At 50.2% G+C, this 27,936-nt stretch overlaps 1 long non-coding RNA gene across 1 annotated transcript; it reads left to right on the top strand.

The window, feature by feature from the left end:
* The first annotated feature begins 21,058 nt into the window (after window positions 1-21,058).
* LOC144139364 (uncharacterized) lies at window positions 21,059-27,718 on the top strand. Its single transcript, XR_013316164.1, has 4 exons — window positions 21,059-21,218; window positions 22,807-23,129; window positions 25,579-25,663; window positions 27,634-27,718. It is a non-coding gene; the product is annotated as an uncharacterized LOC144139364 (long non-coding RNA).
* Window positions 27,719-27,936: the final 218 nt, after the last annotated feature.

Here is a 27,936-nt window from a genome sequence, read left to right as displayed (position 1 = left end):
TAGCATCCAGCGGCAATGGGAGCCAGCGTACAGAAAAATGTCTGCGTAGGGAGGGCGCACTCCGTCAGGTGGTGCTAACTCCCCAGCCTCCCCAGCTTCGCTTCACACTGGCTTCGCTTCACTCGCTTCGCTTCACTCGCTTCGCTTCACAATATGAACCAGAACACACAAATATCACGACTTCTTTCCGTGCAAGTGAAGTGTTCACGTGGCTTTATCACAGCAACAAAGATTTAAATGTGTATTTGGAAATAGACCACTAAGGAGCCATTATTTCGTCTTCACTATACATATTCTTTAATTTTGCATGTTCCGGTTCATATTTTCTAGTTCTGATTTCCTTCGTCCATTACTGCACACAAGTACACCACACTGCTACCATGTCTGCTTCATCGACAAGCGTTCGTTATTTTTTAGCATTCTCTTTCATTTTAAATTCGGAAACTTTATCGACCTTGGCTTTACGTCTAGAAGCATTCTTTTTACGTCAAGTTAGTCTATGCACGTGCAAAAGATCAGATGGCAGGCATGAATTAGTGCAAAGCAGCTTTAACTGCTGGGCCATGCGGTACATAAAAGCGCTATTCTTGCGTGAGAACAGATTGTTTCTTATTTATTTATTTATTTATTTATTTTATTTATTTATTTAGTTAGTTAGTTAGTTAGTTAGTTAGTTAGTTAGTTAGTTAGTTAGTTAGTGTGGTGATGTGGCGCACTCTGTGGAGCGCCGGCGCACTGTGTGCGCTTGTGTTGTATTAGTTTGTAACTAGATGTCATTGCGGTGGGACGCACGTGATGCTAATGCTCCAATCACGTGCGTATGCGTGTGCGTTTGTGCTGTCCTGATGTGAAATAAATCATTCTTTGTCTGGGGTTGTAACAGCAAGGTGGCACTCTCTTGCGGGCTTGTGCGTGGGCCGGCGCGGTGCGCCTTCGCTCCCGTCGCTGCCGAGGCCGCTCGCCGTCGCCCACGACACAACATGTTTTGGCGATGAGGGTGGGATCCTTTTCTTCTGGTGCGACATCGATATCGTCGACGGTTCCGGCAGAATGAAAAAGTGAGTGCGTTGTTTGACCTCACTCGAGTGTGACTGTGGCGCGTCTGGCGTCGCGAGGCCTAGCGTTCTTTTGTGCTGACGCTCGTCGAACCGTCGCCTAGGCATCGCCCTACTTCGTTCTTCTGCTTCTCCTCCTGCGTCTCTCTCCTTCCTGCTTGGCAGCATGGGCCTCTTCGATAACCTTCCCGTTTTCCTCGAAATGCCGGGGCCGCCTCCGATTCCGTGGCATTACTGGAGAAAATTGTTTCAGGCCCATCTCGAAGAGGCTGGCGGCAGCGGTTGGAGCGACGAACGGCGCGCGTCGGCGCTCGTCAGCGTTTTGGGTAGGGAGGGGCAACGGAGGTATTTTGCCGAGACGGAGCAGGAGGAAGCAAGGAGGGACGCCAGTAACGTGACCGACTCTAATGTTACCAACCCTAACGTGACCGAGTCCGCCGCCGACTCTAGTGTGACCGCATCATCGTCTTCGGCCATTTCGAAATACAACCAACTCGTGGAGCTGCTAGACCGGCTCTTCGCCGCGTCCACAAACACGCTTGTTGAACGACACGAGTTCACAAGCCGTCGTCAATTACAGGGGGAAAGTTTTTTAGAATACGTGACCGTTCTAAAAGAGAAAGCCGTACGTTGCAAGTTCGGTCTGACGTACGCGGAGCGCGTACGAGATCAAATTATACATGGAACGTCTAACCCCCAAGTTAGAGAAAAGCTGCTCGCGCATGGCGAAAAGTTCTCTTTGGAGAAGGCTGAAGAGATTGGTCGGAGTTTTGAATCGTCCTTGGCGAATCGAGCCTTCGGTTCGCATCATCATCAAGTACAAGCGGTAGGACGACGCGCAGAAGGTGGCGTCTCGGAAGATGGCGGCGTCAAGAATCAAGATGGCATGGGCCGCGGGGGAAGCCGGCGCGCTCAAGATGGCGGCACAGGAATTCAAGATGGCCTGGCCAGCCGGGGAGGCCGTGACGTCATTCCACCGGGTTCGGGAAGACAAGATGGTGGCCCCCAAGATGGACGTTCCCATTCGCAGTCAGCTGAAGAGTTCCGCGGTTCAGTTCAGCCGAAAAAGTTTGCAGGCAAGCCTCAGTTGTGCGAACGATGCGGTAATAAATGGCATAATTCAGCATTTCAAAATTGTCCAGCCCGAAATCGGCGCTGCAACTCTTGTAACAAATGGGGACATTTCGCGTCGATGTGCCGCAAGCCGGCACCAGTGCATCGAGTTTCTTAGAAGGAAGCTACGGGCTCCGCTCCGGCACCGGAACCTGTACAACATCCAACATCCACGGAGATCAACTCATCTTCGAGATCTTCCGTTATAACAGTCAGCACTTCTTCGAGGAAGGACTGTCGTCCAAGCGAAAGTCAGCGTCAACCATCCTCCGATAAAGGACTTAGTCGTACAAGCCGAAGTCAGCGTAGTGACCATGCAACTCTTGGTCGATACCGGAGCATCCGTGTCGTTGATGACTGCCGAAGACTTCAAGCGTCATGTCAGTAAAGTGTATGTCCTGTCGAAGGCCTCCGTCGACTTGTGGAATTTTTCCAAGCAGCGTATCGGCATCCGCGGCTCATTCCAAGCTCCTGTTCAAGTCCTGAAACTGTCTTGCTGCGTCACATTCTACGTCACAGACAAAGGGACATCGCTTTTGGGACTCTACGCCATCCAGCGATTAGGTATTCAGATCGACGGTGCGCCTCTTACGTTCACATTAACAGCGCTACCGACACAGACAGAAAGAAGAGGGCACAAACACGGCGCTGACTAACAACTGAGTTTTATTGCTTAGGCCAGTGGTTTTTATACACACATGGGCAAAAACAACAAAAAGGAAAAAAGAGAAGGAAACACTAAATTAACACGTGACCATATGAGAGCGTGAGCGTGGCATCATGCTGACTTTACGTTAGTTCACAAGTTAATCTACTTACGGGGCAAGAAGTACGATCAACACAAAACACAAGTCCATTTTGTAATCAGTTTGGAAACAAGACAAAGATTACCAGGGTGGGATTACTGCGCTAGGAACCTACACTCTTTTTCTGTGAGGGCGAAAGATGGGGTGCTTATGCATTTATCACCTCAACAAGGTGGAACAGCGCTTCGTCCGTTTGTCCTTCCTTGTCCCGTTCTTCGCGCTGTTTTTTTCGATTATCACCTCACTTGTTAATTTCTGTGGCCTCTAAGATTTCTCGCACGATTTGGCTGCCATGCTCGCCTATCACTACGCTCTGGTCCAAAAGGGGCTGGCATTTGCTAACGCAATCACGACAATGCTGGGCGAGGTGACCACTGAACGCTTTTGAAACATGGTTATGGTGTTCCCTCAGCCTATCATTCAGGCATCGGCCAGTTTGGCCGACGTATTTCTTGCCGCACGAGAGAGGCACAGAATAAACAACTTTTTCTGCGCAGGCAACATACTGCTTGTGATGCTTCGTAGTGCACTTGTTAAACATAGTGAGACGAGTGTTAACTTTACGACACATTTGCGACAGTTTCAGGGGAGCTGAAAATACAACATTCACATTTCCGCCTTTTCCTACTTTTTTCAGGCCATGAACAATTCGATGCATGTACGGCACCACTGCAATGGGTTCGTTCTTTTGGGAGCTGGACTGAGGCTGTTCCTGCTCCTTTTCTTTCTTCTTTAGTTCATTCAACATGGACTCTGCTACGGCTGCCTGCACACACGTTGGGTATCCCGCGGCCGATAGGCGCTGTGTTTGTGCCTCAAAACTGCTCTGGATGGCATGGGGGCAGGATTTCCTTAGCGCGTTGCCAAGACAAGTCTTGACAATTGCTTTTTTCACGAGTTTCGTGTGAGCCGACGCATAAGGAAGGAGCGGCTTGTTGCCACGCGGGTCGTACGGCCAGCATACGTGGTGGTCTAGCAGCTGGAGTCTCAAATCCAGAAACTTGATGGAGCCATTGGATGGCTCTTCCTGGGTCAGAACCAGTGGCGACATACAAGCATCGAAATTTCCCCTGACCTGAGACAGCACGGACGGGAAGCTTGCAGCATCAGTTTCGAACAACACAAAATAATCAACACAAAACAAACAAGATTATTTTGTGTTGTAATAAACCTCTGCTAGAGTTTCGACGAGCTTTGGAGGCAGCGAAGCCTCACGCGGCAGCCTTCAGCTCCTGACGACATTATAGCGAGTTTGATAGGTGACCCCGAAATTTTTCCCCTCGGAGTACTCGCGTTCAGCAGCTGTCAATGACTGGGATGCAAATGCAACTATTCTTAACTGGTTCCCAGCCTGATGCTACAGCACAGCTCCTTTCTCTGTGTCGGACGCGTCTGTAGTCACATCGTCTGGCAAGGCTGGACCAAACATGTGAATTACGCTGCATGACGACAACGTTGCTTTGACTGCTCAAAGCTATGTTCTTCTGTTTTGTGCCAGACAAATGCCTGATCTTCGCGCAATAGGTTTCTGAGTGGTTCTGCAACTTCCGCATAGTGCCGCGCGAAACGGGAGTAATATCCAGCTAGTCCCGAAAACAGCTGTAATTCTGACGCACGTTTGGGGATTTCTGTCGGGTAAGTGCTCCCAGCTTTGAGTGCAGGTGTACAACAGCTTCACTACTGACCCCGTGTCTCAAAAAAGAGATTTGGTACACATCAAAAGCACACTTCTCGTCCAATGTATAAGGCCAGCCTTAGAGACCCTTTTCAGAAGTTCTCGCCAGTTCTTGTCATAATCCTTGGTTTCGCCCCAGAAAATTACATCATTATGTAACTCAGTACCCCTTGGCACCCCTTCAGTACGGCTGATATCAGCTTCTAAAAAGCTACAGGTGCAGATGCAAGGCTAGAGCATACTCTTCTAACATTGAAGAGGTATTTCCGCGTCACACATGTTGTCAGCTCACGGCTTTCAGTTGTCATTTCCAGCTGATGGTACGCGGCTTTCAAATCCAGTTTTAAAAATCTGACCGCACCTACCAGCTGTTGCTGCATTTTTTCAGTGTGGAGAAGGACAAATCCATCCATGGACTGCGATGGCCTTGTTCACCTCTCGGAGAAGACCTAACTTCCGATTGGTTGTCTGCAGAACGATGCCAGGAGACACCCATTCTGCCGCATCCACTCGTCCTATGATGCCAGACAGTATGCAGCCGACGCAGCTCAGCAGACACACGCTTCCGCAGAGCAGGCGTCAACCTCGAATCTTGGCAGCCACGGGTTCTACCGAAGGACGAAAATTAACTTAGTGCACAAAACCCTTGGCTAGCCATGTTCACCGGAAAATAGGTGTGAAAACTCCCCACGCAGGTGAGCTGGTAGCACCGACAAACGCTGTGAATCTGCACACAAGACAGTGCATCACATTCAGTGCAGAGCTGGAGATTTTGTATTGCATTTAGTCCTAGAAGTGTAGTCCAACGCACCACGACATGAAAGAGAGCACATGTTCGTACTTTCTTGTATGATACGTTCGCCGGGAAGCAACCTTCACGGCGATCCGTTGCTTCGAGTAGCCAAACAGCCTTACTTTCGCATCCGTCAGTGGTCAGACGGAGAAAGTTCTTGAAAGCTTGCTTCGCTCAGCAGGGAGACAGATGATCCGGTGTCAACAAGCAGGCTCAATGTGGCATTATTGACATCGACATTGATGTAAATACCTTTTCGCCGTATGCCGTCTGGACTAAGGTTTAGAACGGAAATTTTATTCGTAGCTCCAGAGCTTCAGACATGTCCTTGTTCTCCCGGCTACTTGGAGACTCCCCTTTGCCTTATGACCGGCACACATACGCAAAGTATCTTGCTTTGTCGCAGTTCCGACATTTAGCCTTCCTAGCGCGAAATTCCTTTGCATTTGCTCGATGACCAGTTGACCCGCAACAATAGCACACCGGAAATCCAGTAACGCCCTCACACGCAGGCTTGTCAAATATTCTTTGCACGAATGAGCGAGGTGAAAACTCCATTAGTTCCTGCCGAGTCTATTCAACATGTTTGCCCATCTCCATAGCTCGGCTCATATTAAGGCACGGCCGGGCTGGAGGAGTGGCGGGCAAGTGCGCGTTCGCCGCTCCTCCAGTCCGGCCGTAATTAAGGCTTGTTCCTTCGAAAAGCAGACGCTCACGTATCCGGGTGGCGCTGTGGTCGCCGTCGTGTTCGGAAGTGCCTCGCTTGGGCTCTTTGTATTTTCGCCTCGTGCGGCGAAACCCCGCGCCCGGACTCTCAAATCTGCTATTCATCGGCGTCAGAACCTTAGAGGATTCGCCTGGGAAAGTTTTTTCGGAGATTCCTTGCATTTCCTTGGCGAAAACCCGCAGTCTTCACCGACCACACCGGAGCTAGGCTTAGCGAATGGGCCTAGGTCCCAATGGCCGTCATGGAAGTCGCCGTGGAGGGCGAAGAGATTCGCCCTAGCGAACTCGACTATGCAAACTGGGCCCAAATACGCAGGCGACAGCGCGCCTTCAACGAAGTGAAAACCGCACTAAAGAACCCGCCCCCGCTGAACAAATAGCACGCTCAACAACCCCGCAAGAGCCGACCGGCTCGCCGAAGCCCACCGATGACGAAGCCCACCGATGAATATATAAATCCGCACTCCACCTGCCCCTGTGCACCTCAACAGCCAGACTCGAAGTACTAGGAGTGTACTATAAAGCCGAAGAACTCATTGAAGCCCACTTGTTAAATCAATACGGCCAATTATTCTAAACTCCCACAGGAGTACACATCCTGCATAATTACGTATCAAACATCCTGCTAAACAAACTGGCGCACTCCCGATACCGCTTGACGCGCACGCAAACCTGATCATTAGACCAATCCCAAGAAGCGTGCATCCCCTACACCACGTATAGAACGAAGAGAAAAAAGAGCTCGAGCTCTTCAGGCAAAATTTCGAAGCAAGCCCAACGTCCTGTATGTTGATGCAGCTGAGTATAGACACCACGAGGCCAACGCGATCGCCGCAGTAAACGCCCTTTAAGTACCGCAACTGTCAAGACCCTCAGTCCTGGGACAGCGGAAGAAGCGGCAATAGCCATAGGCGTCACCGTAATCTCTGATTCTAAAACCGCAATTCAAAATTTTGCTGCCGGCTTAATCTCCAAAGCAGCACTCAAAATTTTGAACCGAAATCCCCCTTTGTCCCCCGTAGAACTGGTCTGGACACCGGCGCACTCTGGCTTCGACGGAAACGAGGCAGCTCACGAAATGTTCCGAGGCATCACCATCCGGGCGGGAGCTAGCCTGTATCCAAACCACGGAGCCGGATCTGCAAGGGACAGACTAGTGTCTTACAATGAAATCACGCAACATTACCGCCTCTGCCGCCGGGTCTGCCCTCCGACCGAAAAACACCTAACTAACGAGCAAGCACACACCTGGCGCCTCCAAGCAAACGCCTTCCCAAACCCCGCAAGGCTAACACACATTCACCCATCAATATACCCCCACCTGATTGCCCCCTATGCGGCGCCCCAGCCAATCTACCTCACATAATGTGGTCCTGCCCTCAAAATATCTTTTCCCTAATCACATCCGAGGAGCGGTGGGAGGAAAAGGAAATGCTCAATAAAATGTTGTCTCTCTCTCTCTCTCTCTCTCTCTCTCTCTCTCTCTCTCTCTCTCTCTCTCTCTCACGTATCCGTACCGACGCTTCCCTTTCAAGTAGCTAGTCTCATGCGGTTTTCTCAGCTTGCTGCCTGAAATCACCTGAAAGCGCGAGCTTGTCGTGCAGCGCAGCGGCAAACGCCTCGAAGGGCTCCCCCGGTAGCTGTTGACGCTGTCAAAAGCGGTGTCGCTCCACCAGTTCGTTTACGCTTGTAGGAAAACGCTTGTCAAAAAGTGCAAATGCCTCGTCGGAAACAGCGGTGTCGGGTTCAGTTTCCACATTTGCGTTGATCAGCTCCGACGCAGTAAGGACAAACTGTAGTATATTCGCTTTCCCTCCAAGCCGAACGCATTCATTAGGGCAGCTTTCTTTCGGCGCTGCGAGAGGTCTTCGCCTCTGATGGCCCCGAAGTACAGTAATCCCTCGTTATAACGAAGTCAGCGGGACGACGAAAGATTTCGTTATAGGCGGTATTTCTATATAAGCAACCACTTGAGAAAAGCTAGAGTAGTTGAGATTCAACTGCGCCACAAGTGCGAAGAATAAAAACCCAATGTATTCAGTGAAACAAAACTTTACTCAGGTGCAGCAAAGGCAGTGAGCTTTGGCTTTGGCTGTTTCCTATTTTTGCCGGGCGCGAGCAGCCCCTGCTCCAATTGGCCCAAGCAGTGACTGGCATCCGAACGCCTCGCAGAATGCCAAGTGCATTAGGAGGGGAAGGCAGAGGCCACTTTTATAGGGGGCAGGTGGGGGCATCACGGACCGCTACGAGAGTTTCGCGCTGGAAAGCGCCGCCAATGCCGTGGCTGCAGTCAGAGGTTGTGTTTGTTGAGCTCAAAAAAAGATTAATCGCTCATTGTGGGTACATAACGCAATCACGAAAACTGACCGGTTTTGCACTAGGGGCCTTGCATGATCACTGGGCAATTTTTTCCCGAGGTGTGCAGCTGTGAAGTCTGCAGAACAAGAGTTTTTCCTCGCCCTGCTGTCGACGACACTGCTAATTCTGCGCTTCGAGTGTCAGTGGTCGCGCACCGTCGCTTCCACGCTATTGACCAATGTCTAGGAACAAAATTCGATCACCCTACCACGCTTTTGGACCATTTCTCTGAAGTCGGATGGCGAATAGAGCGTGACCGTCTCGAGAAAATCGCTCGGGAAACACCAGCTTGTTAACCAACCGTGTTGACCATATGACTCGCCTCTGGGTCGCCGCCGTTCGGCGTCGCCTCCGCTCGCCACTTCGCTCTAGGCGGGTCCAGCTCTTCGTGCGCTTCGAGTGATGCGGTCTAAAATGCATGCGTTTGGGTTGGGACCAGAATAAATTTCGAATAAAGCGGTATTTCGAGTAAAGCGAGTTCGCTATAACGAGGGATTACTGTAGTTGAGGAACGCAAGCTTGCATTGCTTCCACGGTATCGACGCAGGACCCGGCGTGGAGAGAAACGGAGGTGGCGGCTGATTACGCAGGTTGAACAGGACAGCCATGGCTTACCGGTGAAGTTTGAGGCTCAAATATCCAGCCAGCGGCGGCGACAGTATAGTAGCAGGGTAGCGAGGTTTCCTGCGGCGCTGCGTCGCGAACAACGGAAATAACGGGAAAGAAAGACGCAATTCCAGCTGTACACACGAAGTCGAAGACGAAGCTTCTCGGCGTAACGGCAGGCGTTCGCCCTAAACAATCATGTGTTTACCTCGTCGCCATTTTACTTTGTATGGGGCCCAAAGGGAAGGGTCGCAAAAAGAGACACGTGGAACTCTCTACGGTACTAATAACGTTTCCGCTTCAAAATTTGAGCAAACAATGAGCGGAGGCATTATATGTTTCAACTCTCGTAATCACTTGAGCGGTTATTTAGTGGGGTACAGCCGGCGATTAGTGTACTTGAAAAACCCCTAAGAAAGAACAACAGACGCCTCTCGCGGCTAATTTGGTAACTACCACAATTACTACGCAGTAAGATATAGTCCCGAAACACAAGCCGTATTGAAGACGCCTTAACAACTTGAAACGTTTTCAACCGGCTGCTTCCACGCGAAGAAGTCTCGTAAATTGATAATATAAGCAGTGTCAAACAGTTCATTAGCAAACGTTTTCTGGGTGTCTTGAAGAGGACATACTTTGTAATACATAATATGACGTCCTGAATATGTCTTAAACGCTGTTTGAGATATAATTTTTTTCTCCCGGAGACGTTTACTATACCTTTACCGCAAGCACCTTATGAGAATTTAATTTAAAATATACATTCTTTCAGCACGTGCATTGTACTATACGGACACCAATGTCCCTAAATTGTGGTTGACATGACATGAGTATTAATATTCCCTTGTTGATGCTTAATGTCAGATTTGCGTTTTTCAATGCACAGTTCATACAGGTCAAAGGTGCTCAAGACTTTGCAGGGAATATAGCGCTTCCGACTTGCACCTGTGTCGCCGCGGCCAACATCACTGTTGTATTAACAGCGGAGCGGTTCTAGGACTGGCCCTGACGACAGTACCCGCTGGTATTATGTCACGCTCTCTATGGAGCAGGTTTCTCCGCCCCGAAAAACCGGTTCCCAGTATACAAGACATTCATAAAAAAGCTCCTAAACTTCAAGAGAGGGTTTCTATTGCCCCTGAAAAAAAGGCATTTGTGCTTAGAGGTAAAGCCGACTCTGAGGAGATCGGTGTACGCTTGGTCTCTGTAAGCTGGCTTTCCGCCATTGCGTGTGGAAAAGTGAAGCATTGCCATCTACGGAAGGACTATGATTACAGAAAACGACTTGAACTCCTATGTTATCGAAATTATCGCTAAACAAATTACATCACAATTAGCCACTAATACGACTCTGCCATTACGGCGAGTTTGATTTACTTGTCATAATTACTTCACAGTGAAGTTGTGAAAGTTACAGAATCACTGCCTGCTGTCAATACAGGGCCATGTAACGGAGGAAGTATGGTTGCAGAAAACGGCTGTTACTGTTGTTTTACCGGAACTCTCTGGAAACAAAATATATAGCAATTACTGCAGTAGAACGGACAATTGGGCTAGTTGGTACCTGCTCATCTTGAATGTGGAAGCGCCCACAAAACAGGGACGAAAGTAGAAAAAACCGAGACGACACGGTGCTAACTCGCAACTATTTGTTTACTGACAAGAAACAAAAAATATACTTTCAACATCTCACGTGGTGCGTTTATCTCGCCCAAGATAAAACCATGGAAGTCACTTGTTACAGGGATTAAATACATACGGGTGTACTCGCGACAATCGAAGAGTAAGGGCATTACAACAGCAAGACCATAACATATCAAGAAACCGCTACGATCGCAATGAGTGGCAAAGATAAAAATATTCTTTGTCAGTTATAAAAATTGACGGGTCACTATCATCTATCTCCGGACCTTTTAATATGAAATGCTTCTATCAGCTCTCGAGTGGTTTTATCTCGATGCCGTGACAAAACTGTGGTATCGCAGAAGATGGGCGAACACCCATGCGGGGTGCAGTGTTCCCATAGTTGGGAGCCCTGCTTTGATTTTTCACCGCTTTTGTGTTCTTGCAGACGTATGTTTAAACATCGCCCAGTTTGTCCTACATAAGTGTGGCCACACGTCATCGGTATCAAATAAACAACACGCGTTGCACAACGCACGAAGGGGGAAGTATGCTTCACTTGGCATGCTTGTTTTCTTAAAGAAGCACTGACACAAAATTTTGAAGGCGAGATAACTTCGGAGATAGATTGGTGGGAACACATATACATCATCTGCAAAATATCAGCGGCAAATACAGCCTAGAACATATTTAAAATCAATTTTAAAGTGTGCGAAACGCAACCGAGCAGCCAGCAGAGGACCACGCGCAATCGACATCCCGAGGATATGGTGTAAATAAACAACATCTAAACACGTCACGAGTTTGTGTTTGCCGCTTCCGCACTGCCGGCGTTTTTCGCCGGCTCGCCCGGCTCGCCGCTCCAATCGGAGGGCCGGAGGGCGGAGCTTCTGCTCTCGAGAACGAACGACCCGATCGTTGGCGGCGGAGGCGCCGTGATTTCGTCAGCTAATCGGGCAGCTGGCCGCGACCAAAGTTTTACAGCGATTCCAGGCACTCTGTTTCTATTACTGTTTATTACCATTGGATGCGAAAACGCGCCGGAGGCACGTAAAGCCCAATGAGCTAGCCGCACGGTCGCTGTGCAGGCGGCGGCCACGGCCGCGAAGTGGCCCAGGCCGGCGCAGGCAGCTCGAGTGATAGCTTGTTACCGCTGCACGAAATTGTCCCCAAGTTCAGACAATGGTGGCCTACATGAGAAAGGAGTTATGATGCGATGGCGGGTTGCATTAAAAGTTGTCATCTGCACCGCTTACGAGAGCGGCACTCGAATATCCGCAGCAGTGCTAAGCCGAACACATCTGTAGGCGGACCTGTAGGCAGACCGGCCGGCTGCTCCCAGCACGCGTCTTGCCACCCACCGTCTCGAGCGTCGCGCGTCGTTATTTAGCAGCGGTAGCATTTGCACTCGCAGCGCCTGAGTCGCATCCACGGTCGCTTTTTAATGAGGCGCCTCACGAGATCAGTACGGGGGGGTATTCGCAGAAACTGCCGTCGATGCGGATTCGACAGTGCTACGGCGGCTCTGCTCTGTGATATCCCTCCGACGGTCACGTGGTCAGCTTTGTTCACACAAAATCCACAAAATCCATCGTTTCGCGGCACTCGCTGAAACCGAAACTGCGACTGGCCGCATTGAAAATGCCTCTAATTAAACAACCGTCGCACGCTGAAGCAAATGAGGTTTCTACAGGCTATAAGTAGGTCACTAGCTACTTATCGCAACAAAAAAAACAAGATGCAAAATTTTTGTGTCAGTGCCCCTTTAACGGCTTCTCACTGGGCGATAACATTCGGTCTTGGTCATTTTGTGTTTCTTTTCAATAAATGAATACTTGCGAGTTAGCGCCATGTCTCTATTTTTTCTACTTTCGTGCCTGTTTTGTGAGCGCTTCCACCTTCAAGTTGATATAGCAATTAGCCGCTAAGACGCCCAAGAAAAAAGCCGGAGCTAAACGAAATCTTCGTAAAAAGAACCCACAGCTTCGTTGTTTCAGGAGATGTCGCACTGGGTGGAACTGGGTTTACTTTTGTTGTTATTGTGAACAGTGAGGCAGCACGAAAGCCAAGAAGAGGGAATCATCGGCGCCTTACGTAAACAGATTCAACCTCCTTTACTTTATCCACCACGTCAGGAGGCCGTTTCCTGTCAGCCGACACTTTGCGATCACCGTGAGTGTCTTTAGTGAAACCGGTTCTTTTACCCCGAAGGCAGCGAACCTACAGTGTTTACGAGCCGCGAAGTGCGGGGTCGTTGCGTTGTGTTGTGAGTTAAATATTTCCTTTTAGTAAGAGAAACCACTTTTATTTGGAACTCCGGTTCTAGGATTAGAGAGTATACCGGTGACCCAGTGGGCCGCCGCGACGTCGAGGCTCTTATGAATCAGCCGGATGCGATGCTTTGGGCTTTGTGTGGCGAAGCCTCCAGTATACGTGCGCCTTTCGAGCAGGCCTCCCGGTCGGTGACTCACGCTTGCAGCCGACGCATTCAAACAAGCTGCTACATGTCTTGATCGCTGGAGCCTCGCTATCGGCGTAATTCGAACTTCGGCGCTTGAACTTATCCGAAGGACGCGGAAGCCGCTGCGGAGACCTCCTGTCTCCCCTCTCTCGGACTCAGCGTGCGCCTCTACTACCGACCGCTCACGGACTCTGGAAATAGCGTTGTGTGTGTCTGTGCCGTTCGTGCCGTGTGCACAATCTAGAGGGAACGCTTGTTTGACAGTTAGCGCTTGGGTATAAATAAGACCCCCCCCCAAGCTCTGTAGTTTATTCCTCTTTGAGCACTTAATCAATGCTGTCAATCTGCTCGAGTCCTATACTGTAAGTTCACCCGTCTGGGCATTGTTCTTGTCTGGCTTCGGCCCATCGCCCGCCATGAAATAAAGAAGTTACGTTTTCCTTCGGCTTCTGGTCTTCAGGGCAGCAACATTGGCTGGCCGCTCGCTTCACCCCGATACCACATGCATGTCGGAGGCGACGGTGCTCGGCTCGGGTACTCCTTCCCGTATGCAACAACGGGTTGTCAGCGGTAGGATGACAACGTCGCAACAACTGGTTGGCAGCGGTCGGATGGCAACTTCGTAACACCTGGAGCCAGCGATACGAAATCCAAAACCACGGACGTCAAGGCGGCTTCGGACTTCGCAGAATTCACGGCAGTCAATGGTGAGTGCGGGACTTTTCTTCACAAATTTTTACCAGGGCTCTGAGGATAGCTGGTAGGGCGTGTGTTTGTGTCGCGTGGGTTATTCGCGCAAAACAATTTTGGAGCAGTGGGAAAGCAGTACTATAAACCGGCCATGAATTTGAAGGTGTTGAAAAAACCGCAGTTGTTAAAGCTTGCAAAAGAGTTTCGCTTGGATGTTTCGGACACGCTGAGAAAGCCAGAGCTGATACAGGCTATAGTCGCTGAAATGAGGACACCACTCCACATTTTTTTTTGCTAATAAAGAAGTTTATTCTCTCTCTCTCGCGCTGTTGGAGCTGACGATGATGAGCTGTCAGAGAGCATTGAGCTGATAAATGACAGGGAGACCGCGAAACGTCAGGCTGCAGAGGCAGAGGCTGAGCGCAAGCGAGAACAGGGGCTCGACTGGCAGAAACAGGAATAATAGGAGGAAAAGAGACGAGAGCATGAGAAACTGCTACTCGAACAGGAGGAAAGCAAGCGACAGCACGAGCTGGAAATGAAGTGTCTAGAGATCGAGGCATCTAGGCGTGTGAGGAGCAGTAGCGTGCAGTGTGCGGCGACTGAGTGACCTTAGTTGCAAATGAGTGACCCAATGCCACCCTACAAGGTAGGAGAAGACATCAGTCTTTTTTTGGTCAATTTCGAGCGTACGTGCGAGAGGGTCCAGTTTAGCCTAGACTCATGGCCGAAAAAGCTGCTTACGCTTTTGCCAGGTGAGGCCTCCGACGTGATGGCCCGCTTGCCAAAAGGTGGAGGCGGAGGACTACGAGAAAGTCAAGTCGAGCCTCCTGGGTAAGTACAGGCTGTAGGCAAAGGCGTTTCGCCAGAAATTCCATGAAGCCGAGAAAGCTAAGGGCGAGTCGAACTCGGAGTTCACCTATAAGATGAGGGCTAACATGGAAGAGTGGCTTAAAGAGGCAAAGGCTTTCGGAGAGCACGACAAGGTAGTTGAGTGCTTCGGTCTCGATCAGTTTTACCACCGACTACCGGAGAGCCGGCAGCCGAGACACTGGACGGAGTTCACGGTACAGCTAAGCGTAGCGACGGCACCACAACTAAACGAGCCGTTAGCGTTCCACCTCCAACTCAGATACTAGATGTCGAGCAACGGCCAGCCGAGTTAGTATCGATTCCGGTGTTGTCTGGGGTTTAGCCGTCTTCAGAGACCGGGCAGTTCGTACTTAGTGTAGCCTTGGCAGCCGGCAGGGAACAAAAACACCCTTCGGTGTTCGCTTACTGACAGTGTCGCAAAAAAGGTGTGGCAAGAGCTCCTATGCGCGCCTGCCGAGCGGCAGCGCCGCAAGCACGCTTTGCGCTGGGTCTCAGCGGACCTCGGAGCGGCCGAGAACAAAAGCGCACGCCTTGTTCGAGCGGTGGAAATTAGAGCAGTTTTCTGCGCGCGCTCGAGATACGTCTCGGAAGGCCGATGTCCTCTCGACCAGTCGCAGCAGCTTTCAGAGAACGGGCCCACCTAAGGTGCGATTCAAGAAGGGGAAAGCTCCGGGCAATGACGAGAGCTCAAATCGCGGCTCTCAGCGCGAGAAGTGGCCTGTAGACGCCTGAGTTTCTCAATTTAATTGTTTTTCCTAGAGCAGGTTTCACCCTTACGATCACATTTCTTTTTTTGTGGGACATTTCCAATCACGCAAAATGTCACCTTTCAAGTTTGTGTGCTTGGCTAAAGTACTGCTGGGCTAAAACATAACTAGTGTGGTTAGTTTTTCGCGTATTTTATCGCAACTAAAAGCCTGGTGGAGCTTCAGTGTGGGTTTGTCTTTGCACTTCCGGCGATGCGGTTGTGCCTTCCTGTTTTGTGCCTGTCCTTTTGTTTTGTTGTGCCTGTCCTTTTGTGTGTCAAAAGATGGGGGCTATTAGCCTGAGTATCTTTGTCGCGTCGGAGGTGGCTGGGTCATTCGGCATGACAAGCTGACGAGAAGCTGAATGATGGTGTGTCTCATAGTGTCGGAAAGGCGCGCGGTGTGAGGTTTTGAGAATCTGCGAAGCTGGCGCCGGGCGCGCTCCGTTGACGGGTCGTTCGCCTCGATGACGGTCGCCTGGGCTGGCAGCGTCTCTTCCCGTGGGCTGTTCAGGCGGGCGGCGGCGCCCCTTTAGTCTGGGAAAGGATTAGCCCCGACTCCCACTTTGTCCCGGCGCGCGCGCAGACAAGGCGCCAAGGCGAGGACGCGGGAGGAGGTCAGCCGCGCGAAGACCGCTCCAGGCCGTCGGCTTGGCTTTTGAGCTGAACGTAATGGTGTGTCCACTTCAGGCCACAGATGTCCTGTATTTGCTGGTCGGGTGCAACAGCGTGCGTGGGAAACGCACTATGAGTGCATAAGAGAGAGAGGGTTGGGTGACGTGACCGCAGGTAGGGACAAATGTGTGATTGGTTGGTTCCTGTGGCCAATCAATGGTTTCTATTAATTGTTTAAAAGGTTTTTTCTCTCTTTCTTGTACGCCCCCTTCTTGGAGGTGGGTTTTTTGGTATCAAAACCGGAGTGTTGGGTTTGGTCCAGGGTCGGTCGAGAGGGGATCTAGTTCAGTATAGATCTCGGCCGAACAGGCTGCTCTGGGCAGAGTGGCAATGTAACCATCACTCTGTCCTGATGTAGATACTTGAAGTAATGTAAATAGTGTAAATAAACCTAATATCCAGCAAGGAAGGTAGCCTTCATCCCTCACCCGCTCCAATCATCGGTCGTCGGTCATCGGAGCGAGTCGAGATCATCCTCTCGGCTCGCGCATCAACAGAACATCACTATTTCGTCTCCATCAGTTCGCCAAGAAGATGGAGAGGCGAAATATAACTGGCGCAGTCGGCAGGATGACCACGACCATGGGCTGGAGCTGGTGGGGCATTCCGGAGAGACTCTTTCAACGCAAGGTTCGCCTCCAACCAACGACGAGCCAGACTCCAAGCATCGACGGGGCAGCACCTCAGTGTAAGGCCTCGTGAGTTCCGGCTCAGTGCGGCAGCAGCCGCGATTCAACGGCAACGGGGCGACACCTCAGCGGGAGGCCTCGTGGGCTCCGGCCCAGGGCGGCGGAAGCCGCGATTTCAACGAGGTGGCACCTCAGCGGGAGGCCTCGTGGGCTCTGGCCCAGGGCGGCGTAAGCCACGGTTCAACAGGGCGACACCTCAGTGGGAAGCCTCGTGGGCTCTGGCCGAGGGCGGTGTAAGCCGCGGTGCAACGGGGCGACACCTCAGCGGGAGGCCTCGTGGGCTCTGGCTTAGGGCGGCGTAAGCCGCGGTTCAACGGGGCGACACCTCAGCGGGAGGCCTCGTGGGCTCTGGCCCAGGGTGGCGTAAGCCGCAGTTCAACGGAGCGACACCTCAGCGAGAGGCCTCGTGGGCTCTGGCCCAGGGCGGCGTAAGCCGCGGTTCAACAGGGCGACACCTCAGTGGGAGGCCTCGTGGGCTCTGGCCGAGGGCGGTGTAAGCCGCGGTTTAACGGGGTGACACCTCAGCGGGAGGCCTCGTGGGCTCTGGCTCAGAGCGGCGTAAGCCGCGGTTCAACGGGGCGACACCTCAGCGGGAGGCCTCGTGGGCTCTGGCTCAGAGCGGCGTAAGCCGCGGTTCAACGGGGCGACACCTCAGCGGGAGGCCTCGTGGGCTCTGGCCCAGGGTGGCGTAAGCCGCGGTTCAACAGGGCGACACCTCAGCGAGAGGCCTCGTGGGCTCTAGTCCAGGGTGGCGTAAGCTGTGGTTCAACGGGGCGACACCTCAGCGGGAGGCCTCGTGGGCTCCGGCCCAGGGCGGCGTAAGGCGCGGTTCAACGGGGCGACACCTCAGCTGGAGGTCTCGTGAGCTCCGGCCCAGGGCGGCATAAGCCGCGGTTCAACGAGGCAACACCTCAGCGGGAGGCCTCGTGGGCTTTGGCCCAGGGTGGCGTAAGCCGCGGTTCAACGGGGCGACACCTCAGTGGGAGGACTCGTAGGCTCCGGCCCAGGGCGGCATAAGCCGCGGTTCAACGGGGCGACACCTCAGCGGGAGGCCTCGTGGGCTCTGGCCCAGGGCGGCGTAAGCCGTGGTTCAACGGGGCGACACCTCAGCGGGAGACCTCGTGGGCTCTGGCCCAGGGCGGCGTAAGCCGTGTTTCAACGGGGCGACACCTCAGCGGGAGGCCTCGTGGGCTCCGGCCCAGGGCGGCGTAAGGCGCGGTTACACGGGGCGACACCTCAGCGGGAGGCCTCGTGGGCTCTGGCCCAGGGTGGCGTAAGCCGCGGTTCAACGGGGTGACACCTTAATGAGAGACCTCGTGGGCTCCGGCCCAAGGCGGCATAAGCCGCGGTTCAACGAGGCGACACCTCAGCGGAAGACCTCGTGGGCTCCGGCTTAGGGCGGCGTAAGGCGCGGTTCAACGGGGCGACACCTCAACGGGAGGCCTCGTGGGCTCCGGCCCAGGGCGGCGGAAGCCGCGGTGGAACGAGGCGAACCTCAGCGGAAGACCTCGTGGCCTCCGGCCCAGGGAGCACGGCCCCATCCCAGCGGCGAGAGCGGCGCATCGGGTCCACGAGCTGCTGCATCAGCGACACTGCGACCCGGCCGAACCCGGCGCGAGCACAGGTGGGCCCTGATTTGTTTTCTCCGGGTTCACCATGGCCACTATGCTGACGGGATGTCGCGGCACCGACCGAAAGGTTAGTGCCATTGTGCTCGAGATTGAGGAGTTGAGAGCGGAGTCAGCTCTCAAAAATTCGCAGCACGCTTTCGAAAAAGCAAGGCTGGCGGGTAGCAGGGGCGTGGGTAGCTGTTCCGAATGGGCAGCTGGAGCCCAAGGGAGAGCGGAGATCGCTTATGAGAAAGCGAAGCTGCGCAGGATCGGTGAACTCGAAGAGGACGCCAATGTTTTCACGGTGTTTGTTCCCTCGTGGAAGCTTCGAGCGCCACGGGATAAGGAGAGTGGGAATGTAGTGGAGGTGGCTGAAGCCACCCCAGTTGTTGGGCAACACGTTAGCGATCTTACTGCTAGAGATGAGATCGTGGAATCTCGCGAGGCAGATGACTTAGCTGCCGAAATTCTTTGTGTGGAGGTGGACAATGAACAGCCGTCTGTCCCCGAGGCAGCACAAGGAAGTGTTCAGAGTAACATCGCCCCATGCGCCGACATAGAGTCCGCGGCTAATCACAAGGAGCCCTTCGTAGATGAGCTAATGCAGAGATCGAGCGAAGCTGCAGAAAGCCTGCTCATCTCGGAGGAGGCAGAGGAAGCGCAGGGGTCATGCAAGGGCGGCGGAACGGCGCGCCTAATCGTTGAGCTCCCGTGCGCAAAGCATGAATGTGCAGGCGGCCCGCGGCGTATTGCGCGTCCCTTATGAAAATGAACTTTTCCTTTCTGTTTACTTTGTGTCTCCTGCATGTTGACTGTGTGGCCTTTCTTTTGACTTTTCCTTTGTGTTACCTCTAGGACATAAGCAGGCTGTGTACTTTTTATAGACTGCCGGATAAACAGCCAGGATGTTTTACCTTTATATGTACTATGGTAAAGACAAAGTTTAAATTTCTATACGAAGATTTTATTTCGGATGAGAGGTATAAAACTTTAAAAATGACTTGCTTTCTTCTCTTTCTGAGTTCCGCAATGCTATTGCCCATGTGTGTACTCAAGGCAAAATGAAGTCAAAAGACTTTGGCCTGTTTCCCCTGTGTCGCCTCTAGGACAAAGGCTGTAAGATAGAACTTGAATTTGCTGTCTTAATTCTTCTGTGTGCCGTAATGCTGTTGCTTATGTATGTACTGAAGGCAAAATGAAGTCAAAAGACTGACTTATGTCTTTTGTGTTGCCTCTAGGACACTGGGAGGAAGGATAACTATTTGTTGCCTTACATTCTTTTTTTGAAGATTGTGCTTCCTCAAGTAAACATAAAGTCGAGCATGTAAGCCTTAATTATACTCGAAAGGTTAAGTTTTTTAGCGTGGCTAGAGATGGTAAGAAACAATGCCGATGGTTTGTGCAAATTCTGCAGCACTGTATACGTTATTTCGTGCTAGTGAGGTCTGATAAATTCGCAGAATTAATATTACCAACTGGTACGTTTGTATGAAACAGTGGCGTAAGAAGGATACATATTGAACGAGGCTGTTCGAAGTGCCTCGTCCCTCCCATTACGAAAAAAAGTGGGAGGGAGAAGAATATACAGACCAGAAAAAGTAAAAAGAACACAAAAAGCCGAATAGAAAACGAAGCAATGAAAACAAAAACAACCTAAAAAGTGGCTTCCGATTGTCCTAGTCTGTGTTTTCCTTCAGGGTCGTTGTAAAATGGCTTATCCTTGCAACTAAATGCTGAAGCGGTGTACTGTTTTTTGGGGCAGAGCTTGCGGTAGAAATATATTGCGACAGAAAAAAAAGGGACACAGCCAGACGAGAGCAACAAGAGCAACAACAATGTCAAAATATAACCTAAGGCAGAAAAACTTCAATTAAAACACGGTTAAAAAAAAAAAAAAAAAAAGGTCACTGAGCGGGTTTCGAACCTCCGCCCTGTGAATCAGTAGGCGAGTACTTAACCTCCAAGCCACCAAAACAGTGCACGTCCAGGTTGTAAACCGAGGTCTGAATACTTGAGCTCACATAGTCTTGCTAAGCCTCCATTTGAGGGAATTGTTTGCCTTCGTGGATTTGACGCACGGTGCTTTTGTGTGCGTGCGTGCGTGCGTGCGTGCGTGCGTGTGCGTGCGTGCGCGCGTGTGTGTGTGTGTGCGCGCGCGCGCGCGCTCGCGTGTGTGTGTGTGTGTGTGTGTGTGTGTGTGTGTGTGTGTGTGTGTGTGTGTGTGTGTGTGTGTGTGTGTGTGTGTGTGTGTGTGTGTGTGTGTGTGTGTGTGTGTGTGTGTGTGTGTGCGTGCGCGTATGCGTGTGCGCGTGTGTTTGCGTATGTCTGCGGGGAATAATTTTTTTATCCGGCCGTTCTCTTTGTGAAAAGCCCACAAACAGTGAATGGTGAATGCTTGGACGCTGAACAAAACACAAAACAGTCAATCTAGATGTAGATGACGATGATAATAACTTCGTTGGTTAATCCATTTTTATTCGCTTATGATTAGCAACAACTTACGACAACAAAAGACGTTGCTCGCATCAAGAAAATATACCGCCATTATATATATGTTTGCTATTATCAACTTTAACAAAATACTATAATGGCGTCTGCCTAGTTTGCTTCAGGGGTGATGATGAAGGAAGAAAGTAACTGCTAAAACTCTATGACTGCTAGATAGCCAACTGTAGTAATAAGTCTAGTCTAGGCTAGCATATATGCAGTCATTGTTATAGGTGCGCATGGAGGAAAGAAAAGCTTAGGAGAGGCCCTGACGTCACACCCAGCGCAGCCGGAAACGCCATTTCTGTAAGTCGAATGGCGGACCATTGGCCCTCCATGCCATTGGCGGACTCTTTTTGCCTCTCTCTCTCGCTGCACCTTCTCCGCCTCCTCCGTCCTGTATCGCCTCTCTTGTCGTCTGCATCTGCCAGCGCCGAGCCGGCGGAAATCAGCTGATCGGCAGGTAGAAGGCCGTTTTGCAGCGCGTGACCGTGAACCTAAACGCGCGGTTACACTGTTACACGTCTTCAGTGTGGCCGCAGCAGGTTTGCGAAGCGGCTCGATCGCTCTAACAATGCCGCAATGCTCGGTGCCAGGCTGCAAGTCGCGATCGGTACCCAAGGAATTGGGCGTCACTTTCCACCGGTTAGTGCATCATTCCGCTGACAAGTATTGCTGTACATTGGTGTGCATTCATCCTTTGTTTGCAATCGCCGCCGTTTATAGGTTCCCAAGCGATGGAGAACGCCGCAAACAGTGGGCGAACGCCGTGCGGCCATGCGGCTACCGGACTGGAAAGTGCCCAAGTTTGCGTTGCAGTTTCACTGGCAATCCCAGAGATGACTAGTCAATTAAACGGCCGTTCTATATATATAGGTAAGCAGTACTTCATGCAGATTTCACGCTAAAAAATTGTGGAATGTTTTTACCGTTGTTCGCGTGCCTTCGATAGAATTTTTTGCGAAGGAGGAGCAGGAGGAGGCAAAACGTTTTATTGAGCAAAAAAAAAAAAAAAAGGAGACGGTGGGTGGCGTCAATAAACTTTTTTTCGCCAAGTTTCAACTTGTCTCAGTGTCAATAATAAATTCAAGGTGATATCAGTTGAAAACATTCATACACTAACCTCGCAGTATGAAGCGTTGAAAAGCGAAATCCAGAGCGAGACCACAAAAAGATCCAGATTCCAGATCCAGCACTCTTCCAGTCAACAGACGGACACCTACTAAGGTAATAGGACGATGGAATTATATCAACTGGGAATCTACCTTGTAACAGTTGCAAAAGCACTGCCGCGCATTGCCGGCCTAGCAAACTATATATTGCGGCGGCGATAACCAAAAAATTGAGTTGCGAATCGTTCGGTTGCAAGTCGCCTACGTACTGCACACCGTGTATCACTTCCCGAAAATCTACCAGACGGGTGTCCGCGCGTACGACGGGACGGCGCGTTCACGATATCTGCACTTCAATAGGCGCGTCGTGATCGCGATCGGAGCAATAGCTTCACGCGGTACAAGGTGCACTTGCAAGTAGAAATTAAATGACATATTCACATCGGCGCAGCTGTCGCAACTCGCAGCATCCTTTTCGAGTTCCGCAAGACCACAGCGCAGCAAAGCGAAGCAGCAATCTTCGCAATCGGACGACAAGGCAGGCGCTGCCTTTCCTCCATGACTGGCGAACGGCGGGCGGGCTGTTGCTAGGACGCCGTTGCTAACGCGACTTCCAATGGCCGCCGAAAACACGTGACTTCCTCCACACTTTTGCCAATGCGCGGGGATAGCTGGGGGCCTCTCCTAAGCTTTTTTTTCCTCCATGTAGGTGCGCAAGAAAAGACGTGGCTGGTTCGTTGTGCGTGGTTTTGGTGGTTTGTTTTCGATTTGCTGGTGTTACGTGAATTACTACGTGCTCCTCCTGCCGTAATATTACGTGTTAGTGCTCTTGTGCCACCTGAAACATCGTGAGTGCTGGCAAAGCGTCTGTGTTCTGTGTCGTCGCCGTACTGCGCTGCTGTAGCAAACGCACATCGAGGTCGCCATTTGACAAAATACCTGACAAGTTGTGCGTGCCTACGAGAATCAAGAGTCTCTACTGCAAGTTCCAGTCTGTCGACGCGACGTGTGAAAAATGCTGCGTGTTCTGCCGTAAGTGATTGTTTATCGTGGTGCATGTTAAAATTTTATTACGCGTTGCCGCAGTGCTGTTTTGTTAAACGTGTTGAGTATATTCCTTGGTGTTCGGCTCGCCGCGCTTCTTTTATTGTAAATTACCGGCTGCGTCGGCGCGGTCATAATTAGCTTCCAGGAGCGGCGGCCAGTATGCTGTGTGAGTGATCGACCCCCTTGCCATTGCCGACAACGAAAATATTATGCTGACGGCCCAGCGGCCGCCGCTTGGCTTTGGTGGATTCGACGCTAAAGCTTGTTGCATGAAAAAAAAAAGAAAGAAAACTGCGTTAATGGTTGTAAAACAAAACGCCCACTCCCCGATTTTTTTTTTTTTAGGAGGCAGTTGACCCACAGTATATTTTTTTACAGGACGTAGGCAGCTTAGCATTGTTCTAACGGGTAGTTTTCGTTTACGGGTAAAGAAATGCAAGGCGGCTGCATTACATTTGTAGTTATAATACGTAAGAGTTGCATATACGTTGAATTTTCAACATTTAAGCATTGCTAGCAACTTTATAAGTAGTACCACATGCACAAGGTCTTTAGGCAGTGAACATTTGACCAGATAATTGTTTAGACGTCGCAGCTTGAAAACATGCTGTTCCAGCCTGCATTGCTGGTGCAGTCACAGGGCAGCTTTCACTGTTTTAATGCAAGAAATTTTTCCACCTTCCTAAGCTCATCCAGCATCGTCACGATCAGACAGAAATTCTTGTGTGGTGTGACATTATTTGTACCTGGCTTGCATAAATTGTGTTGACCGTAACATGTTGAGCATGGGTTAAACGTGTTGATTCTTACAAATATGCATGTGATGGGGATACAATCACGGTGCGAAAAAGATTAAACAGGGCGTGGGCTTGCCACCGTGCTCCTTCGCCATCCTGTTTTTTCGTTTCGTCAGCATTTCAACTTGCCTACCCCTTGGAGGTATTGGCACGCTGAGACGTTCACCATGTGCCTCAGAGAGAATTTTAATGGCGCCATGAAGACAAAATACAAGTTTGTGTTATTCGAAAGATTTCGTGTGGTATGGTGCCCCCAGCACTTGTCCAAATGCAAACGATGCTTTATTCACTGAGAAATTCATTAATTGAAGCTAAAATTTTGGTTTTCCCGCTAAATCGTGCATTTTCAGGGTCTGCAATGACATCACAGGAACCGACCGCTCTGTAGCCGATTGGGAAACGTTCTTTACCGTTAGTTAACCGAGATGGTGCCACCATACCGTGGCAAGCCGCTTTCTGCTTTTGTTTTGTTTTTACCGTATTTAAACGTGGCTTGTTTTTGTTCAGCGAGAAAATAATCGTTTCGTGAAACATAGTGCTCGCTCCACAAATATGGTCACGTAAGACACCGTTGCTTGTGTCAATCGGCCATTGTTGTCCGAGACAACCCCAAAGCCCCACAGTCCTGTGCAGCTAAACCAAGCATAGTGCGCGCAGTACCAACAGCAGTACGCATCGGTACTTCTATGCTTACGTGTGCTTTCCTAATCTTTACTGTTGGTCCCACCATTCTTACTACTGTAAAAAGAATGTGCCCTAAATTTAAGCGCAAATAGTTCGTTCGGCAAGCTTATAGCCTCTGCCTAATTCGCGTTTGCTGTTGCCGCCCTCCGCTAACTGCAGAGCTGGCTGGTATGACATAGGTTCTGTTGCGAGAAGTGAGCTAGTGGGTCGCATGGCCATTTCCTTTGTTCCTAATTTGTAGCTTATTTGAGTGGAGTTTATGTTAAAAATGGTGTCAGATGATTCTAGCAACGGAATCCTTTGAACGAACCAAACTTGTGTTTTCTCTTCATGGCTCCTTTAAAAGCCGTAACCACGTTTCGCACCCTCTGGACCAGAGAATATGCTTGCACAGTGGAAATCTGGGGCCACATATTTCTACCACCTAGGGATGTTTAATAGGCTTAGTTTAACATTAATTCAGTGTAAGGATGCTTCTGTTCCTTTAAAGTATGGCTGAAAGCCTTGTAAGGATTGTCATGTATGTACAGTGCTCACGGATTGAAACGCGACACTGCAAGCGCGTGGCCTGCGCTACATGCAGCGCCGCCAGTGGACGCCCGTGGAAGCTAGGTGTTGCATTGTGGTATACCACGAGGATGAGAGTGTTTTGACCATAAGCTTGCTGCTTCCGGTTGCCAATAAGCGGGGAAGTGGTTCCCCGCAGCGACAGCGTTGCGCTGTCAGCGACAGCGGCGTCCATGGACGGCGCTGCATGTATTGGCGGCCACGCGCTCGCAGTGTTGCGTTTCAATCAGTGAGCACTGTACTTATTTTTTAGCTTGAAAGAACTGAAGGTGCCTTTTTTGCACCTACAAAAAGAAATTCTGTCATGTCCTGTCAGAGCGAGTATTTCACGGCATTATACCGCATATTTACGGCTTGTTTACTACTTGAACTTCCATTTTTTACAGGGCCAGGTGTTTGACATGGAGGATGTACGTTGTGAGCTACCAGAAGAATTGGCTGCCTCCTGTTTCTATCTATCCTGCACGACCTGTAAGTGGAGTTCATTACGGCTGTGAAATGCATGAAAATCTCGATTTTGAAGGCTGAGAGAACATGAAAACATAGAAAACCACTGTGGCATTCTTGTGGTACCTTAGTGATATTAAGACATAAGAACATTGCAGAGATGGGGCAAAAAAATAAGGAACCGATGAGGGTGAGAAACTTCCTGGTACCTTTCTTATTTTTTTTTGTCGCATCAGGGCTGCGTCCTTGCTTCATGAATTAATTAATAACGACTTTGTCACCCTTGTTCACTGTGGTAGTTGTGTGGTGCCCACAGACAGTATGTGGGGATTTTTCTTCTACCGCCTATTACAGATGAACTAGATCTTTAGACTTCTACTCAGAAGTCATATTATGGATTACATTACATGAGTGAAACAATTCCATGCACCCAGAAATAGAATTTAGGTGAATTCACTTCAATGCCCTAGATGCAACTTGTGCCTAGCAGTGAAAAGGGTGTATTGCGTGCCTTTTTGCCACTGTGTTTCATGTAGTGTAATGAGTCTCACTGGCCATCGTACTCGTCTCACTGGCCATCGTACTGGCCATTTGCACTCATTCATTTAGATCGAGAACATTTTCAATAAACAACAGGAAAAGCTAGGATAGGGATCGCAAAGCAACACCCTTTCCATATCAAACAGGACTGCTGGTGCAGCATACAAAGGAAAAAGGGGAAAAAGACAGTTCCCTTAAAAAAGGATAAGATTGCAGGGTGTGGCCAGGTGCTTGTAACAAAACATTTTGTAAACAAATCAAATGGCGTGGTTCGGGGCAATATTATGATGTTTATAGTAGGAAAAACCTGCATTAGTTCCGAACAGTATGAATGCTCTGTGTGCAAACATATGCAAAAATGCTTGTGTGTTTTTAGCATTTGAGTGCACGTTACAGAGTAGTCAGCTCAAGTTACTGCAGTAGCTTTCCTCATTGCTGGTAAGCATAAACCCTGAAATTAAATTTGCTGTATTCGACCGCTTTAACCCTTTCACTGTCACTGATGTCCTGGTTTGTCTTCGAATTTCTCCTCCACGGTGTCACTGACATACCGGTGCGTTTTCTGTTGTGCGTTGAAAAATTCGTGCCATGGTGCAAAGTTGGCGCACCTGCACTGTTTGTGCTATCTGTCAAATCTTTCTAGTAGCTTGTATTTTCACAAAGTACAGAGCGACCACGCCCAGCTTTCGCTGCTTGGGGGTCACTCCGTGCACTGTACATCTGTTGGGATGAGTGACCACGTGGCACGCGTGCAATGATGGGTGAAAGTGTGCTATCCACCACGTTTTTCTAGGGTTGTTTTGTATTTCTGTTCCTGTGTCTGCTACCCATCGACACAAGGAAATATAAAAAGTGAGGAGCCAACCTAGAGGTTGGTCAGTTCATGGTGATGTACATTTTGCTTTTTGTAAGCAAGCACAGACAAACAAACTAGACAATGCAAGTGCTGTCTCGTGAACGAAATGCACAATAAAACTGCTGCCTTTATAGGTTCCAAAGAACGTGTAGACACTAGCAACTACTCATGATGACGACTGATCAATGCCTGTCTTAGCATGTTCATGCAATTTTATGTTGCCTTCCCTGCCCCGCCCCCCCCCCCCATATTGCTTTGTTCCCACAGTGCTGCTGCAATAATCTCATCTCAAATGTTCTTGCGAGGCTGTATAAATGCCCGTCATGAGGAGGCCATGAATCTAAACAGTACTTAGTTCTGGGTTGTGTTGCCTATGTAACAATATGTCATATTTGATGTTCGTAAGCTCATTAGTTAATTTATGTGGGCTAAATTTTGTGGCTAATTTTGCAACCTAGAAGTTGTACCTTCTCTTTCAGGATACTTGGTTCAGTTTTGTATGGGAACACTCCTTTATATTTATAAGCATAACCAGCAAATGTTTGAGACGTGTTTGTTTAAACCCCTTCATATGCGATCAATGCGTTTGTCATTTCAGGTTCAAGCGTGGCAGTGGCTATCCCGTCCTGTGAGGGGTAAAGATGAGGCGACACCTGGTGTGGCAGGCGGCAGCAGCACAACATGGATCCAACCTGAATAAAATAGTCAGGTTTGCAAGAGTCGTGTGATTCATGTGATTTTCGTCAGCTTGCTCTTACAGAAACAGCTGCAGCATGAAACAGTGACTGTGGAGCTGGCTGACATTTTCTACATGCAGCTGGCTGTTGGGTGCTGTTATTTGACAGCATGCAAAGGGCACTCAAAAGGTGGAAGCTTGTGGGATACGTAGAGGACGGAAACA

This window comes from Haemaphysalis longicornis, unplaced genomic scaffold (assembly GCF_048455015.1).
Source record: "Haemaphysalis longicornis isolate Haplotype H1 unplaced genomic scaffold, Haemaphysalis longicornis Haplotype H1 scaffold_5, whole genome shotgun sequence".
Classification (NCBI taxonomy): Eukaryota; Metazoa; Arthropoda; class Arachnida; order Ixodida; family Ixodidae; genus Haemaphysalis; species Haemaphysalis longicornis.
This window is presented reverse-complemented; position numbering and strand designations above follow the sequence as displayed.